This window comes from Schistocerca cancellata, chromosome 3 (genome assembly GCF_023864275.1).
Source record: "Schistocerca cancellata isolate TAMUIC-IGC-003103 chromosome 3, iqSchCanc2.1, whole genome shotgun sequence".
Lineage (NCBI taxonomy): Eukaryota > Metazoa > Arthropoda > Insecta > Orthoptera > Acrididae > Schistocerca > Schistocerca cancellata.
Window position 1 is genome coordinate 863,089,953 of NC_064628.1, and position 12,516 is coordinate 863,102,468.

The following is a 12,516-nucleotide window of genomic DNA, read 5'->3' on the forward strand; positions in this document are numbered from 1 at the left end:
GTTTTTAACGTTTTAAAAATTTTCCGTGTATAGACTGTCAAATCCTGCATATGTCCAAGCAAATCTGAACATGTCCTGGAATTTTAGAGAGCGAAGTTGATTATGTGTGAGTACCTGAACTTTGATAATTGTCTCAAAATTAAAAATAAAAATCTTCACTCGAGGGAGGACCTTTCGTTCCGCATCTGCTCGCACTAACCACGAGACCACGGCGCTACTGAGCCCAGAACATTCTTGATGTTGCCTATCTTGCGCATGGACTACTCAGTTTGTATATTTTGCTTATTTTTTCATTGTTCCACACAACTTCTTCCTGTTTTCTCGATTGATCTGTGTTCAGTTTTTCAAGGCCTATCCACTGTGCCAATTTATAACTAAATCTGAGGGGGGTGCGATAGGGAGGTTGGGTGGACAAAGAACTTCGCATTTTTTTGTCAATTTTGTCATTTGTGGGGGATATCAAATTAAAATGCCAATATTACAATCGAATTATCGACTTCATTGTAGCTAGCACTTACCCTGTCCCAGTAAGCTTTACATGTACTCTAGTCACTGCACAGCTTGCCCAGATGGGAAGGAAAGAAGGTTTGCGGTCTTCTATGTCAGCGACGGACAGATAAGCTTACAATGTCATCAGTCACATGTTGAGGCAATAGCGCCCATTCTTCCCGCAGAGCTGCTCGCAAGTCTTGCAGAGTGGTTGGTGGATGCTGACGCGATGCAACCTGTCTCCCTAGTGCATCCCAGACAGACTCTCTGGGATTCAAATAGGGAGAGCGAGTAGGCCACGCCATACGTGCAACATCTTCCGTTTCTAAGAAAACATCGACCATCCGCGCACTATGAGTTGGAGCATTATCGTCCATCAGCACGAAATCTGTGCCCGCACAACCTCGCAACAACCGCATATGAGGTCCCAAGATGTCGTCGTGATACCTGACAGCAGTTATACCCTGCCAATTCACCAGTACAATTTCATGAGGAGGTGTTCCATTGGTCGACGAAATCCCTGCCCACACCATTAAGGATCCTCCTTGATATCGAACTTTTTCCACAAAGTTTGGATTCCGAAATCGTGTTCCACTTTCCATCCAGACGTGAATGCGTCGAGAATCACTCTCCAGACCAAATCGGGACTCATCTGCGAAATGAACACTGGCCCACTGTTCGACCATCCATGTGGCATGTTGACGACTCCACCTTAGACGTTCTCTTCTGTGAAGCCGGCAGTTGTGGCCGAGCGGTTCTAGGCGCTACAGTCTGGAACCGCCGCGACCGCTACGGTCGCAGGTTCGAATCCTGCCTCGGGCATGGATTTGTGTGATGTCCTTAGGTTGGTTGGGTTTAACTAGTTCTAAGTTCTAGGGGACTGATGACCTCAGATCTTAAGTCCCATAGTGCTCAGAGCCATTTGAACCATATTTTTCTTCTGTGAAGACGCATCAGAGGTACACATACAGCAGGTCTCCAACAAAAAAGGCCACTCTGCCGAAGCCTTCTGTACGCCTTTTGCCTCGATACAACACGTTCAGTGTATGCTGCGAGGTCAAATGCCAGCTGCCTTGCAGAACGAAGGCGGTACGGTCGTGCCCTTACGTCCAAATAACGGTTGTCTCCTTTTGATGTTACACGTGATTGGCCATGTCCTGGTCGTCGGTATATTGTTTCGGCCTCTATAAATTGTCGTCACATCAAAAAAACAACAGAACGATTCACATTAAACGTTCGAGCAACATCAGTTTGCGCCTGCCCTGCTTCCATTCTCTTTATGGCCCTCCACCGCAGAGCGGATGTGGGACTGACTAACTGGCAAACACTATTTTGTTTGACAGGTGCCCTGACGTCATCGTTGACGTGGTCGTCCGTTGACCGGAATGCCATCTTCCGTGAAGAACACGATTTTTTGGACATCTGTATACATTTTGTATGATTATACCGTGAATTAAATACAACGCGGGGAAATGGCGGTTTGTTGCTTTAGTTTTGGCCACCAGTGCATTTGTTTCGAGGGTAAAAATTCGAAGGAAATATCTTCTCATCGACACAACAGCATTTTATATTTTTGTCGGCCGTGAATAATGAACGTCGGAAACCAGGCTCCGAGATACGGAATTTTCTCCCTTGTAAGCGTCTCAAAAATGCTACCTTGAACATTCAGTGCAGCACCCAACTTCAAAAGCCAGCGGCCGCCACTGTTGAAATGCATTCCACTAAACGTGCTTCGTACCAAACAATAGATCGCTAAGATTGGCAGCTGTGATAGAAGGCACGGAGTACAGCGACTTCTGCGGAGTTCACCTTCAGCGCTTGAGCTCGCTATGAAATGGCAGACTGTTTTGGACAGCCTTCTGTCGTTTTTTTTTTTTTCATAACTCTGAGGCTCCGTCGCGGTACCTACAAAATTGTCTTTGATTTTCGGCTGTTTCGTCTCTCGTCTCTTACGTATTGTGAACTCTGACGTGAAGTGAATCATTGTTGTTTTGATAATGTGTCATAAAAGAGCTGAAAAAAAGTCTTGTAAAAAACTAAATGGATAGGATAGTTCAATAATTTGTAACAATATGTATGAATATCCTACACATGATTACCGTCGCTTCAGGAACTCTGATATAATTCAGGCTGAAAAATACAGCCACGAGTTGCGTTTGGAAAGGAATTTATTTGTGGCTGCTTTCGGTAAGCATGAGCTATCCATTTTCAAAAGTTGCATCAGAAATATTTCTGACATGGCTGTGTGTAGGTAGCAAGTCACATACCGTACATAAATCATAACAGAAGCGGTAATAATCACTTGTTAATTACCCATGGTGCTGAAAGCTCGTTTTTACTGATGGTACCACGCCAGTTAAAGTTTATGTATGCAACGTATTCTACCCAAGCATAAAGCATAAACATCTCATAAATCGTATCATAAATCATCTCAAATAACTTTAGAAAATGGAGCGCTTATGCTAACCGAAGCTGGTTGTAACATTAACGTATTATTATTATTTTTGTTTGTAATTAATATTACGCTTTACAAACAGGCAAAACAAGGAATATTTCATTTCATTCTGTGTAAATAAGCTGTAAGGGTAGCAACCTTACCGCTGAACTAAGTACAGTCGAATGTCGATTATCCGAACTAATTAGAGGAAATCGGTGTCCGGAAAACTAGTTCATGCTGACACTCGAACCATACACAGTGGAGCCTCGTTTATCCGTTTTTGAAGCGGGGTGATAAAATAAATGTACAAGTGAGATTTACGTAATTATAAAACTTCTTAACATATTTATATTAACTTTGCAAACAGACAATAGATTTACCTTAGAGTAGTACACTGTTAGTTCTCAGGAGAGGCCATTTTCTAGCAATTAGGAAATTTTAATGACGCACCACGCTAATACTTTTTTTGAAACTAAAAAAATATTAATTACTACCAGTTTTTCAATGCCTTTTAGAACTTTTTTTCACAAGGCAATATGTGTATGAGGTCGGATATTCTAATTGAGAATACTTTTTTAGGTACGTGTACCAAAGACTTAATAAAATAAATATGACTCGAGGAGTTCAAACATCTAAAAGAAAAAGTGGATTTCGCCAGAGTAAAGCAAAATAGGCTAAAACTGATGCACTGCAGAGTATGTCTGGCGCCACCTTAAAAAAAAAGTTAATCAGAAGAAACTCAATCTCATGTTGACGCCAGAAATGATTCGGATAATATCAGCTCATCTTCAGAAGGCAACAGTGACAATGCAGATATGATGATAACTCGTTAACAAGACGAATCAGAAGAAAATACTAAAAATGACTGATAATACTGATAATGTTGAAACTTCCTGGCAGATTGAAACTGCGTGCCGTACCGAGACTCGAACTCGGGACCTTTGCCTTTCGCGGGCAAGTGCTCTACCAACTTTTTTTTTATAAAAAAAAAGGAACCGCTGCAGGAGCAGGACGATGGGTAGGGCAGGGGTCGACACCCGAAGCCTGGGCATCCCGCCACCACGCCCAAGCAACGTGTTCGAGGCGAGGATCGAAGGATCGAAGGATCAGGAAGAGGATGTAGTGGGTTTGTCTATGTTGTTTTATTTATTTATTTCTTTAATTTTGTTTAATTTGTATTTTGTATTGTATTTATGGATTTATTTTTGATTCATTACAGAAAAAGATCCTACAACTGACGTAGTCGAGCGTCCGAGTCGTCTTCTCGTCTGTTGGGAGGGGTTCCCCCCTATTCCGTCTGTAGAGGATCAATATGCTCGAGGATTCTTCTTCATTTTCAGCGTCTCATACCTGGAACGCCCCAGTGAACAGGAGGATCCGCAAATAATGAACCTAAATAATTTGCGAAACGGGTTATGTACTTCGGGTGGCGGCTGAAAGCTGCATGTGTCGTAATCAGTATGGACCTAAAGTCGAGTGTGTCTTTAGGAGCATCGCAAGGGGCATGCCTTTTAGCCAGTTAACGGCGTTCGTCCTGGTTGATGGAAAGTATATGCCGTCAGGGCGCAATATATCATCAGGGGAGATAGACTCCGGCAATCGCCGCAAGAGTAATGCCAGCATGCGCTGCGTTAGTAGCCAGCACTCGCTGGTAGCGGCACGATTCAGACGGTGTGCATCCGAGTCGACGACGGAGCATGTCGGACACACGGGGTCGTCCGTCAGATGAATGGAACGTAGCCCCTGACGAGTAGCGAACTACCCATTCACAACCACATACCACAATGAACGCACCGTCGTAGGTAGAAAAGGCAGGGACAGTGGCGCTAGTGGCGGTACAGGTGGACGCCGGCCAGAGCTGGGGAGACGCGACAGGGGGCGCCGTGCTTCCCACAGCTGGTTAGAGATGGGGGATCCGCTCTTGAACTGATTCATAGAGTTGAATCTTTGAAAGGAGTCAACAATCAGTGATTCAGAAAAAAAGAACGGTAGCTCCAAACGTTTCCCACGGCAGAGAGAGAGAGAGAGAGAGAGAGACAGAGCATATCAGCAGCGCCTCTGCTAGTCACAGCACAGTGCACACCACACAACACAGCCAGCGCCGGCCTCTGCCCTGCTTCTACCTTGGCTGCCTGCATTGTGCAGTGCCCCATTGGATTTTGTGTTTCACATATGCCGTGCCATCTCTGTGCGTCGTCTGCCGCGTGCAGTGTCTGGCGCAGCTTAACTTCGCATCGCACTCTGTCAGCGATCGTTTCAGTCGCATGTCCTGCCCTCTGGGCAGTTGATGCGAGCAACAGGACAGAGAGCCACCTAGCGGATAAGATAGGAACTACTTGCAACAACCTGCTCACAAGGGAACGGACGATTGGTCTCGGAGCGGGTGAGTGGTGGCCGTTCACCGCTTCCCCCACCCTCGGAACTCGCCCGCTCAATGCTCACCCCACCGTTCTCGACTCTAGCCAGAGCGTTGAGTAAAGCAACTCAGGTGTCACTCTGGTCTCCGCGGTCTTAGCTCACGCAGTAATACAGCTCGCGGCTCGACCTGCTCGACTCAGTGCTTCTGCATCGGAGTTCGTCTCTACTGGATATTGTTCTTCGTAGTAATATGGCTATGTATATTACATTATTATGTTATGTATACATCATTTGTTTTTATTTTATTTTTATTTGTTTAAACTGATCAGATTAGGTTCCTGACGACTCCTCTTACTATAGGATTTTTATTATGGACACTCGAATTTACGCTTTAATTACGAGCGAACCGATAAACGTATCGCAAAATGTGATACACCAATATTTTCCTTGTTTTATTCTGCATAAGGCTATATGCAGCACTTTCGTTTTACAGTCAAATTTATATTTTTTTTCTTATTCTGGTACGGATTTTGCGATTTTAGGCGTCTTCGGAAGGAAACGTTCACTTTAAAAATATATGGCTTGCGATGTATTTGTATGAGGTTAATGAAATTTTAATACATTATAGCCAAATATATTGTTAATGTAAATCTCAAGTTACAACATTTTCCGATCACCCAAAAAACCACGATAGTGCAAAATAAATCAATAATCAAAAACTTTGTCATATCGTGGAAATTTCAATAAACAATACAAAATTCTTACTCATTATCTGTGTTACTTCAAAATAGGATCAAATAAGATCAAAATACAGGTATAGTACTGGAATAAACCAAGTTTAAAGGGCAATGTGCCTTCCATTTATTTTCTATTGTAAATGAGTGGTGAGTCATGAAAAAGAGCTAATTCATTTCAGGGAGTGAAAGTTCTGATCCGATCTCTGAAAAGAACAGTTTTGCCCATCTCTACAGCTGGTGCGTCTTGCCTGTCAGCCCCCCACCGCTAATGTTGAGGCGTGTGCCGATGCTCCGCACAGGTGCAGGATGGGGACGTAGCGCCAGCCGCGGGCACACGTACGAGCACGCAGCAAGGCAAGGCAAGGCAAGGCACGCACACGCGCCAGCACTGACGCTCGGCGCCCCCTCCACACATCGATCTGGCGCCTCCTCCGCCGCTTTCTGCGCTTCTTTGCTCAGCTGCACTGGTTGTGCCTCGCCCAGCCAGTCGCGCCTTCACCTTCTTGCGATGGTACAAGCGGCGCGTGTCGTCGCTTCTGTTGAAACTGAGCCCTCGAATTGACTGGTGACGGCGGCAATTTGCGGGCGATTTGCGCAATATTCCGTTTATATTATTGTAGTAGCCACGTTTAAACAAGTATTTGTAAAAAAATGTTAATGCCGAAAGTTGCTACCCATGCGTATCCGCCATCACAAAAGTTACCTCTTGGAGGTACTGAGGCGTGAGCCACATCTGGCCCAACAAACTGTGCGAGACTTATAAAAAAAAAAAAAAAAAAAAAAAAAGGCACCGAATTTTGGAAAGTGGGGGAAGCTGACAGAATACTACATGTCTCTCACAACGCACTCGTTTAATGAAGAAAAAAAATTTTACGCGGCCGAGTAGCGAATTACAAAATATACCAGGAGAGGGAGTATATGGCATCTAATTTCATAGTTGTTCGCGACTTGTCCAGCACGGAAAAGATCTTAAGTGTCTTGGTGTGTTCGGAGAGCCAGATATCTAGTCTAATACGTTGACCATCCCACTGGAAGAATGATTATTATTTTTTTTTTCGGAATGAAAGGTAGCTATGAATTACTTCAGGGTATAGGCAATCTCCATTCCGAAGTTCATCCAAATCCGTCCAGTCACTTCAGAGTGAAGGAGTAACAAACATATGTTGTTGTTGTTGTTGTGATCTTCAGTCCAGAGACTGGTTTGATGCAGCTCTCCATGCTACTCTATCCTGTGCAAGCTTCTTCATCTCCCAGTATCTACTGCAACCTACATCTTTCTGAATCTTGGTCTCCCTCTACGATTTTTACCCTCCACGCTGCCCTCCAATACTAAATTGGTGAGCCCTTGATGCCTCAGAACATGTCCTACCAAGCGATCCCTTCTTCTAGTCAAGTTGTGCCACAAATTTCTCTTCTCCTCAATTCTATTCAATACCTCCTCATTAGTTATGTCATCTAACCATTTAATCTTCAGCATTCTTCTGTAGCACCACATTTCGAAAGCTTCTATTCTCTTTTTGTTTAAACTATTTATCGGCCTTGTTTCACTTCCATACATGGCTACATTCCATACAAATACTTTCAGAAAAAACTTCGACTATAGATTTAAGTGTCCATTCGCATTCTGCCTTCCGGTTCCTCTGCCTCCTCATCGCACTGTTTTTGCTTGAGAAGAGAGGGAGATTACAGGACAGCTCGTCCTCTGAACAACTATCAGTTGTCTCGAGAGGCCGTTTTTTCGGTTGCAACTCAGTTTCACGAGTAGTGGTAACAGGGTTTTCTCTCGCTGTTGACGGGGGAAATTGACTGTTATCGTCAAGGGAGACATCAGCTTGGCCCGCTGCGTTAACATTCTCAACCAGTTGATCCGAGCTATTCTTTGGTAACAGATCATTTAAGGTAAGCTTATGACGCTGTACCAAATTAGTTTTAAGAACAACCGTTCGCCGCGGACTTCCTGTCTGAAGTGGCCGGTTTCGTTAAATATATAACACGTACCTTCCTGACCTGTATAAACAATTTATGCCTTATACCCAGAAACTGTTATGTGAAACGCAATATTTGTCTTAACGTCCATCTCTACACAGCGGACCCCGCTGAAACATTGCAGTTTAAACCGAGGCGACCATCGTTCATTTGCAATCGATTTAACGTCTCCGTAGTTTGAAAGAGTTTCCTTAATCTTATAATTTTCAATTTAAATGGGAAGATTCAAGACGCGAACGATTTTGTAATCAATGTCTGCTCTATAGAAGGAAATCTTACTATTATAACCATTTCTATGCACAAAATCTACTTCATAGCCCCACTTTCGTAACGCTTTATCAGCAGTCGCAGTACTGAATAACTTGAGAAAAAAAACGCAGTATTTTCTCTGATCCAGAATTTCAGAATTGAGACCAATTACCTGTGTAATCCAGTCATCTATTTCCAGGGATGTCGGCTTTGTCAAAAGCAAATACCATAGTATTCTTCCTGAGAGTTGTAGCCATGGTTAATCCAGCGACGGAATTTCGGTTAAACAACCGAAATTCCAATTAGCAGCAGCACGACTAGAAGGAGCGATCAAATCCAAATCACAAGGAATATGAACGAACACGAAGATTAACGGAAGGACAGCACTCGGCGTAGCATCAAGTACAGCGATGTAAACACGGAAGTGCAGTAAACAACGTCCATTCGTTAGCGCGGCTGAAATGTAACTGACGCTAGCAAAATTGATTCAGATCTGACATCTAAATACGACAGCGATAAACCGTGCCCAAAATTCGGATTCTGTACTGCACACGTTGCATCCCGTGTAAGGATCGTTCTTGTTACTCCTTGGTCGTGTCGTTGAAACCTGTATGTTTATTATAATTTTCATAAAGTGCCAAATTGGCAGAAGTAGCAACCTAATACAAGTTTTGAAACAACTTTCCTGCAGAATGACATTCTAAAAATTTTCGCAGCCGGTAGGACTCGAACCTACGCTCCCAGAGGGAATCTGATTTCTAGTCAGACGCCTTAACCACTCGGCCACGGCTGCGGTGTGACATAGCTGCGTAAATTTGGCATGTGAGTAACATGTGTCGATAGCGTGTCACTTGCATGTGACGGCACAGCAAAGAACATTGACCTTACGACCATCGTTAAGAATGCTTCTTCCACCATCGGCGGGCATTTAAATGCCGAGGAGACGTCGCTAGTAGAGCCGCAGCTGGAGGGAGCGGCGCACAGATTTCCAACGACGGCGTTCGATGCTCTCATAAGCGCCGAGATACGTAGGCCAATAAAAACAGCACGCTGCGCCGTCACGGTCCATTTTTAGCTCGCCTCTCCGCAGGGAATACCGGTTAGTCGGCGCAGATCTCCAGATTAGAACGAGACGGCCGCTCAGCTTCTGTGAGCAGGAGGTACGGAAAGAGAGCAATAGGAAATTCCGGTCCACTGTTTCCTGCCGTAGCCAAGGTTATGCGCCGCCCGGATCCTTTCAACGAACATGGTTTCTGAACTGTCACCATAAAACTCGTTAAAGATACCGAATACCATCGTTTTCATATTAAAGAAGTGAGGATTTATTTTGTGAGCCCTGCTTGCATAGATCGGAGTAATATCCCAAAACATTCCCAATAATTTGTGTCACTCCAGGTTGCCACAGATGAAGGTGCATTGTTAGCCGCTCCAAGCGGAAGACGTTCCTTGTTGCTGCTCCACAATTTTCGATAATTTAACTGTAATAGACTAACGCTACAGTGTTCATCTTTGGCACGCTAATGTAGAAGGAGTCACAAAGCTAAGTGGAAAAAAATATCCGTATGTTTCACTCGTTTATTTACAATATATAAGTCGACTCCACGATTACCCTGAGTGTGAGAGCGTGTTTGTACCTTTTTCATAACCTTTCGTTGACTGTGTCATGATTTCTTTGTGTCCTGATATATTGCGTGTTTTTCGAACATTTGCGAGTGCTGCGGTATATTCGTACCATACCGAAAATTGTAAACTGAATCTCTGCATTTAGAACCTTTTGTCATCAGTATCGTCGTACAAAACCAATCGTTTGCTAATTTCATTGATTAATTACGTGAGAAAAAGTATTTCTGAATTTTTGGGCGCTTATGAGAGTTGTGTGATCCGGCAAAGATATAGTTGTTCTTTCTGCGGTAGGACAGCGATATTATTGGAGGGTAGAGCCAATGGTTCTACGTCCCCACAAATTGAAAGCTAGAGTTACGTATTCCGTACACGTTGCTTGTAATATCTTTTCAGAAAATCGTTTCCCGTTATTGCAGTGTAGGTACTTGCGTAATTAGTGCAATATTTCCACTTTTTCTGTTCGTTGACCTGTTTCTTCTAAGCCAGTGTCTTATAACTGTCATATCGTGAACTGCCATATCGTGACGCATTTAATTTCCTACTTAAACAGTAGTTAATTTTGTCAAAATATGTAGTACGTTAACACTGTTTTGTTAGAGTAGCTTACCAGTGAGCATTTCCTAAACAGAAGTTTGAGAAATAAAGTTTTCTTCCGCAATTCAGCAATGTTGTTTACATTGTTCTTTCGTTATTTAAACAAACCACTTTCTATTGAGCTGCACCCTTAAGGGAATTTTTGACTATCGTAGCGTAACATTCTCAGATTTAAAAGTATCTCTAAGGCAGTGTGCGATTTGTGCTTTTACCAGTGGGGGGGATGTCTTAGGGGGTTAGTATAATTACATATGTTACTAGCTTGGACCGTGGCGTTACCCATGGTTAAACAGTTATTTATAAATAGATGTTAATGCCGAAACTCACTATTCACGCGTATGCACTATCAGAAAAGCCATCCCTTGTTATATCTTTAAAAGTGCATTATAGATAAAGCTTATTTACAAAATCATCTACGTACAGGTATACGACGGGAATTCAAAAAGTAAAGGCACATTTGTGAAAAGCTGTACTTATTCTGATGATAGAAAACTGAAACGTGCGTTATTTTTCTACGTAACCTCCCTGGACTTCAATGCAGTTTTCCCGACGTTTTACGAGTTTTTTTTTTTATTTCATCAGAAAATACGTTTTTCGGTTGAATCTTTAACCAATTTTGCACCGCAACAATGACGTCTTCATCACATTCAAATCTTCTTCCCAATAGTGCTTCCGTTAAGGGTCCAAACATGTGAAAATCGCTTGGAGCCAGCACCTCGAATCTCAACTCCTTTATTGCGTCGGCTGTCCGTTTGGCAGAATGTGGGCGAACGTTATCTTGCTGCAGGATGACACCTCTTCACAGTTTTCCACGACGTTTGGATCTGATGGCAGGTTCTGTTTCGTATGCAACACATCACATCCACCATACAATACAGACCTGGCTCTAAAGCCACGTTTACGCTGGGGCGACGTCTTGCAACATTGTGGCATGCTACGGAAATGTGGTGTGCGTCGTCTTGTAGCATGCTACAACAGGCAACATCTTGCGGCGTATGTTGCATGCGGCAGGTTAATTTATACCAAAGCAACAGAATTTGTGCCACACGTGTGTCGGTCTTGCAGTATAAAGGATGGTAAAGTATCGCAGCGGCGGCCTGGTACTTGCACATGCAGCTAACAACGGAAATAAAAACCAAAGGAAAAGAAAACGATGGTAGAAGAGAAGAGTATTTAAATAAGGTCCACGAAGTAGTATCCTAGGAACTAGAAGCAGACGATGGTGCGTTATTTAGTAATGTGTGCTTTCGTCCCAGGCGCGTTAGTCCGCACCATACCATTGCCAAAAGGTGGCCTAACGGTAAATGTTCGCACAGGTACCGGGCCGGTCACCACCCTGTGTCAGGGCCCGGGGTGGGAATTTTCAGCCCTCAGCTCACCCAACTCTGCGGTACGACTGCTGTGGTATGACTGACAAACTACTTCCCTCGCAAGTAAACGGATGAAGCACCTTAGACAAAAGCAACAATGACAACATGAGAATGATGATTTAGTTCTAAATGTTTTGAAAAGCTTAACTACTACATAACACTTTTTCAAAATTAGTAAGCAAACACATTAATAGTATTAATAGTAAGACTGTATTAAAAACTTTCAGAGTTCGGCTCCACAAATTTAAATTATATGTAAAGTTTTACTCCAGTGCGTGGGAAATAAACATCCCAGGTTGGGATGCATAAACTAAAACCAGAGGAAGGGATGGTCTGATGCAGAGGGGGAGAAATCCCCCCCCCATCCCCCCCCCCCCCTGCAAATCGCACACTGCTCTAAGGTTAAGTAAAAGTTAATTATCTAGTGTTCAGATAATCAAAACGCAACCCATGTGATGAATGTAGTTCTTGGGCATGATATGAGTTAGTTGCTGTTCATAAGCAGCTAGAAATCTTAGAATATTGCTATGGTGAGTGGGACCCACATCAAGCGGATATTGAACAAATACGGAGAAGGACAGTACGAACGGTCACAGATTTTTTGACTCAGGGGACAGCGCCACAGAAATGTTGAAAAACCAGAATTGGCGTACACTTGGAGACACACTCAAAT

General features: G+C 43.4%; 1 non-coding gene across 1 annotated transcript; it reads right to left on the bottom strand.

Moving 5' to 3' along the window:
- Positions 1 to 8,967: 8,967 nt before the first annotated feature.
- Positions 8,968 to 9,049, bottom strand: Trnas-aga (transfer RNA serine (anticodon AGA)). Its single transcript has one exon. It is a non-coding gene; the product is annotated as a tRNA-Ser (tRNA).
- Positions 9,050 to 12,516: the final 3,467 nt, after the last annotated feature.